Raw genomic sequence first — 6,973 nt, forward strand, 5'->3', positions numbered from 1 at the left:
TTTTTTCCAAATTTTTCATATATGCACATGGGGAATTCACATAAACATGAAAATTCCCTCATCTGGATGGTTAATTTTTGCTGGTCCAGTACAGGTAACATTGCATTTCATTACTATTTCATTTTGTATTTCTCTGATGAATAGTCATATTGGAGATCTTTATATGTATTTGTTGGCCTTCAATCTTCCTCTTTATCAATTTGCATTCTGTTGGCTTGTTCCCCCCACCCCCAATGGCATAGTAGGTTCTTAAAATTATTCTTTGTAGTTTTATGTCTTGTAAATAGCATCTCCTAGTTAATTTTCATTTCATCTTACCTTTTGGTGCATTTTATAGTTCAGAAGTATATCATTTTAGTATAGTTGAATTTATTGATCTTTTGTATGTTAACAAATCCTTCCCTGTATCATGGTCATGAACATATTTTTCTAAATTTGTTTAAAATGTATAAAGCTTTATTTTTCACAACTGAAATTTATTTTTGTTCCTTGTGTGTATAGTTCTCTATTGCTGTTATGACAAATTACTACAAACATTGTGGCTTATACAGTGGTCGGCAGACTCATTAGTTAACAGAGCCAAATATCAACAGGACAACGACTGAAATTTCTTTTGAGAGCCAAATTTTTTAAACTTAAACTTCTTCTAACGCCACTTCTTCAAAATAGACTCGCCCAGGCCGTGGTATTTTGTGGAAGAGCCACACTCAAGGGGCCAAAGAGCCGCATGTGGCTCGCGAGCTGCAGTTTGCCGACCACGGGCTTGTAACAGCACAATTTATCAGCTCTCAATTCTGTAGGTCAGAAGTCTGGCACAGCATAGCTGAGTTCTCTTTCGAGGCTCCTGCAAAGTTGAAATCTAGTTGTTGACTGTGAGCTCATTTGGAACTTGGAGCCCTCTTCCAAACTAACATGACTGTGGCAGAATTTACTAGTAGTTCCTTGTAGCTGTAGGAATGCTGTCTCTGTTTCCTTGATGGCTGTTAGCCAGAGGCTTCTCTCAGCTCCTACAGGTTGTTCACACTCCTTGCCACATGGTCTTCCCATCTTCAGAGAAATCAATGAAGAATGTCCATTGTGTGGGATGTCTCTCATTCTTCAAAGTTCTCTGATAGTGAATTGCTTCAGGAAGAGTTCTATCCTTTTTTAAAAATTATTTATGAGTTTCCTTTTTCCCCCATTGGAGTCCTATCCTTTTAAGGGTTTCCTGATTAGGTCAGGCCCACCCAGAATAATCTCTCTATTTTAAGGTCAACTGATTTAGGATCTTAATTACATCTGCAGAACTTCACAACACCACCTACATTAGTGCTTGATTTGAATTACTGGGGAGGAGGTATGTATTTACCATGGGCTTATAATCTAGGGAACCATTTTAGAATTTTGCCTACCATATGGTGTAAAGTAAGGATCCATATTTTTTCCACATGGATTACCATTATTTTTTCACTTGGGAAAATTTAAAACATATAACAAATTAGAGAAAATAGTTTCAGGAATCTATATGTTCCCAGCACCCAGCTTTTGTAATTCCACATGACCAATCTTATTTCATTTATGTCCCAACTTTCTTTTCCCCACCCTCTATCTTTAAAGATGAGGACATGTCCTTCCATGTTCTCAGGACAATTCCATGTCTTCAGGAATGCATTACCATGCCAGCGCTGATACTGTGGTAATATATGCACACAGTAGTACTAACCCAAGAAGCCCACCTGAGCTTTGGTGTCCAGAATTATTTTTGTTTGTTTCATTAAGTAGGAATGGTTGAATCATCATTCATGTGGTTGAACTCAATCTCCATCCCCTCTCTGCTCCCAGAACTACATAGCAACCAACACAATGCTAGCAAAAGTTTGAAAGCTTTAGCACTTATATCTCTAGATGAAGGAGACAATTCTCTTTAAGCTGAAATTTCACAGTTATATAGAAAACCACGGTTCTTCAGACAGTAAATTCATACTGTACGACTAAGTATTTTAAGGTAATTTTCACCGCTTTGTGAAGAGGACAAAATGATAATTGGGACTTTCAGAACCGAGAAAAGAGGTTCACTCCAAGTTAATATAATAAATCAGTGAACCAACTATATGTACCCTCATAAATATCCCCTCATAGCCTGAACCCTCTATTCATGTGTTTGGTCTTTCTGGTTTGGTTAGCCTTTTTCCTGAGTCATCAGGCTAATATAAGCTACTAGAGGCCCAGTGCACGAAATTTGTGCACGGGTGTGGTCCCTAGGCCTGGCTGGCGATCAAAACGCAAGTGTCTGGCATGGAAGGGCAGGTACCAGCTGACCTCTAGGCCCTGGGCAGCACCTGGGCCCCTGGGCCCCCGGGCCCCCGCGCGCCCCCCTCTGCCTGAGTTACAGTGCCAGAGTCCCCACATGGAGATCCAGTGAGCACAGCCAGATGCTGCAGGCCGGGGCACAGCCTGGGCCTCTGGGCTGCCCAGCGGCACCCCACGGAAGCTGGGCGGGCAGCACATTCTCTCCCGGGTGGCCTCGCAGACTGGCTCCTGCATGAACCCATGGGGAGCCCGACTGGCCCCTGCGGTCCTGGCAGCTGTGGCCCAGCTCACCTGGAAGAGGCCGCGTGGGTGCAGGGCAGGCTCCTTGCAGGTGCCCAGCACCAGAGTGCAGGGGGGGGGCTACCCCAGCACATGAGCCCTGGCATCCTGGGGGAGGGTAGTAGGGGGAGTGAGAGTGAGCTTGGGGGACACCCCACATTCTCACCACACGTCCATCCCCGTCACCCCTGCCCCCCGGTAGCTGGCGAGAGGTCACAGCGCATCACCAATGCCCGACACCTGCCATGTTCTGCGCTGCCCCCTGGTGGTCAGCGCATGTCATAGCGAGCGGTTGAACTCCCAGTCTCCTGGTCTAACAACCGCCCGAGGGGACAATTTGCATATTGGGCTCTTATTATATAGGACAGGATGTGGTCTGAAGGGCCCACAATGAATAACAAAGACACTCCCATCACTTGGGAAATTTCAAGGGTTTAGAGATTACCTCCCAGGAAATGGGACGAAGGCCAACCAAATCCTTCCTTCCTTCCTTCCTTCCTTCCTTCCTTCCTTCCTTCCTTCCTTCCTTCCTTCCTCCCTAACTTCCTTCCTTCCTAACTTCCTTCCTTCCTTCTTACAATACCATTATCACACCTAAAAAATAAAACAATTCCTTATTTTTAGCAAATATCTAATAAATGTTATAGTTTTCCCCATTGTCTTATTTAAAAGAAGTTGATTTCTACAAGTCAGTATCCTAACAAGCTTCACACTTGCACTTGATTGATATATATCTTTAATTTCTTTTAACCTTTAGGTTCCCCTTCCTTCTTTTGTTTCTTACTATTTGTGGAAGAAAATGAGTCATTTGCTCTATAGAGTCTACCACATTATAGATTTTGCATAAATTATATAATCATGAAATTCACCCAGATACTGTTTGTACTTGACATATTTGAATTCACTTAGCTAAAACAGACAGTTGAAACAGGTATAAGCAAACGCTCTAAAGACCGTTGTCAAACAGTCACTAGTTTAGTGAATCACTTGGTGACTTGGGAATTCTGGAATATCTGTTCTAGTCTGTCCTTGGTCCATCCTCCAAGCTTACCTGCATGCCACCTTTATGTTAATGTATACTTAGTGCTTGGAAAGCTCCAGGACTCCAAGGCCTGTATATGACAGACACTTCATAGAAGCCTGTTACTAGAGCCTTGCCTAAGGGGATTTCTAAGAATAAAAGGAATTGGCCTGTTTATCTGTGATTTGGAATCCTTCATGACCTCTACCCATAAAGAGATGAAGATTTGATCAAGAGCTTTTTGGGGGGGTACATTTGTATAAACAATGGAAAAACAAAACTGGAATTCTGGTTGGATTGGGCATTGGGTGTACTGGGCCCAGATGACCTTTAAGCCAGGATGGCACATACCAGGTATTTACAGAATTCAACCATGAAAAGCTCAACTAAATAAAACTGCCTCTGTCTCAAAAACAGACTTCCTTTTAAAAAAGGTCTTTGAAAAGTGCTCAGAGGGCTAAAATAAATGTGATGTACTTAATCCTGCTTCACCATAAAAGCATTGAAATTGTCTTTTGATAATATGGCATGCCATGAACAGTCCCACTCTATCCAATGCTTTTAATGGTAATGGTGAAAACTGAGCTCAAAATAAGTGCCTTTAAAAAGCCTATCACAATTGTCTCAAAATTGATGGATGTACACGTATTTTCTCTAACAGAGCTTCATTGTCATGTTCAGAGGAGAAATTGGCCACTGCAATGAGGACACATTTAGTGCTAAATATATTTTCAAAGAGACAAGGCTCAGTCTCCCAGTTGTGGCTTTAGTTCAGGTTTTTCTCCAAGACCATCCCATGGATATTCTTGTGGCTAGAAGGAGTCCTTGGCCTATGGGACTCTTTGAGGTACTCTTACCAAATGCCAAATGCCAAGGTGTTTGGCAGATTTTTTTATTGATTACAGAGGGAAGAGAGAAAGAGAGAGAGAGAGAGAGAGAGAGAGAGAGAGAGAGAGAAACATCAATGAGAGAGAATAATTGATCGGCTGCCTCCTGCATTCCCCACACTGGGGATGGGTGGGATCAAGCCCACAACCCAGGCATGTGCCCTGACCGGGAGTGGAACCGTGACCTCCTGGTTCACAGGTCGATGCTCAACTACTGAGCCATGCTGGCTGGGTTTTTAAAAACTACATATTTTTATTAATTTCAGAGAGGAAGGGAGACCAAGAGAGATAGAAACATCAATGATGAAAGAGAATCATTGACCTGCTGCCTTCTGCATGCCCCCCACTGGGGATTGAGCCCACAACCCAGGCATGTGCCTTGATTGGGAATTGAACCCTGACCTCCTGGTTCACAGGTTGACGCTCAACCACTGAGCCATGCCGGCTGGGCTGGCAAATTTAAAATGTAGGTGTACAAACTTATCTGCCACAGGGCTGGAACTCAGAAACACATATGTTCCCATATTCCAGACCCAGAACTCTCTCAATCCCAAGATCTGTCTCCTCATGAACTGTACAGCAGGGGCTGTTCACCACGATGGGCTTTGAGGAAGAGGTCAGTACCTCTGTTCTTCCCTGGCTCCCATCCCTGAATCGCCATTTGACCACCACGGCCAGCTGCTGGGGATCAGAAGGCTTGTTCGCTGTGGGCTTAGGACTGTTCCGTGGAGGGAGGCTGCACCCCTGGGGGTAAGTTGTCAGGAGGAAGCGAAGCTCTGGATCGCTGTTCCTCCAGAGGAGAGCTGCTAGAAGCAAGGCCATGCTGGGAGCTAGAGCCAGCAAGGGCAGCCTTGTAAGAGAGGCCCGGAGACTTGGCGGAATATCGTGTTGCCTTGTGGCTCAGGGAGGTGGAGGGTGAGGCTGGGCTCTTTTGAGGACTGTGTTGGGGGCGGGAGTGCCTCTTCAGGAGGAGGAATGGATGCTGAGAGTCAGAGGAGGGAGATTTGGGGTCTGGGAGCTTGTTGTCCAATACAACTAGATGGGGTGTGGGAGTGAAGTTTGGTGCTGTTCGGTGCCTACACACAAGACTGACTTGGGTCCGGGCTCTGAAGTGCTGCAATTTAGACTGTTGTTCCGGAAAGCTTTGCTGAGAGGAGCCTGGCAGGAGAGCTCTTTGTAGCCAGAGCTCTTGGGGATTTTTTTCCCTCAGACTGCTTCAGTGCCACTCTCCATTTGGCCAGAAAATTGAGGCGGTGATTACAGAGTGCTACAGAGAGTTGGGCTTTGGAAAATTCCCTTTTTACTACCTGTGACTTTCGGGGATGTAAAGCACAGCATAGGAAATAGTCAATAATATTGCAATAACTATGTATTACGCCAGGTGGGTACTGGGAATATTGGGGGAACACTATGCAAAGTATAGGATTATGTAACCGCAATGCTATACACCTAAACCAATACGAAATAGTACTGAGAGTAAACTGTGATTGGAAAAAAAAAATAAACCACACCACGCCCTGTGACTTTTATGCAAAGCAATTGGGCTGCCAATTTGGGCTGATAGGATGCGAACCTTTGTATGAGGCTTATTCTGTGATTCCTTCAACTTGAGTTTGAAGGAGCCGTTGCTTTCTCCTATCCATGTCAGGGACCCACGGTGTGTCCTGCTCCACTTACCCAGAGACCTAGTCTGCACGCAGCCTTGGGGCAGAGTGATTGGACTTCAGCATCCAGAAAAGCTTCCACTCAGTCCTCTCCAGACTGGCTCTTGTTTCTTTCCCGGTCATAGCTGCCCTGAGGTCAGCAGCCCACTGGAACTTCTCCTGGGCTCCGCTCCCCTTTCTTCTCCCTTCCCAGAACACATCTGCTCTCTCGGCAACTTGTCTTTTTCCTCTCCCAGCAGCTCTGCAGTCTTTGCTTGTGTGTGCCTGGCATCCCTCCTGGTACTGGGCCATCTGCTCTGCCAGTGCCCTGCCAATAGCTTATTTAAGTTTCTGTAGAGGTTCCTTCCGATGCACCCCCGCCCCCACAACCAGCTCCCAGAGAAAGTTTTTGAGCAAATATGACCAGGGCGTCCATGCTGCAGGGCAGCAATAAAAGTCAGGTGGCATGCACCTCGGCACAGGCCTGGCTGCTCGGCTTTCAGGTTTGCACCTCCATGCCCAACAGGATGCCACGCATATTCTCAGCGGAGAATTTCTGTTTGCACGCTCCCCGAGCCTGAGGCAGCTCCTCAATGCACAGCTCCAGGGACACTGGCAGGCCTCTGGGGACGGAAGAGAACTGTCTGAATTCCTGGTCCAATCCCACCCCACAGGACTCTTTCATCATCCATACCACAGACGAGTCTTCCTTTTGGAAGGAAGCAGCTGCTTCCAGTCCAAATGAGTCAGAGAGACCATGGCAGTGACCTCCAGAAGCAAATCATTGTTAGTAGCAGAGCAGAAGGTCGGAGCAAAGGTGGCGGGTGCTCCTCATCCCCACAGGCTTATGCTCC

This window comes from Plecotus auritus (assembly GCF_963455305.1).
Source record: "Plecotus auritus genome assembly, chromosome: X".
Lineage (NCBI taxonomy): Eukaryota > Metazoa > Chordata > Mammalia > Chiroptera > Vespertilionidae > Plecotus > Plecotus auritus.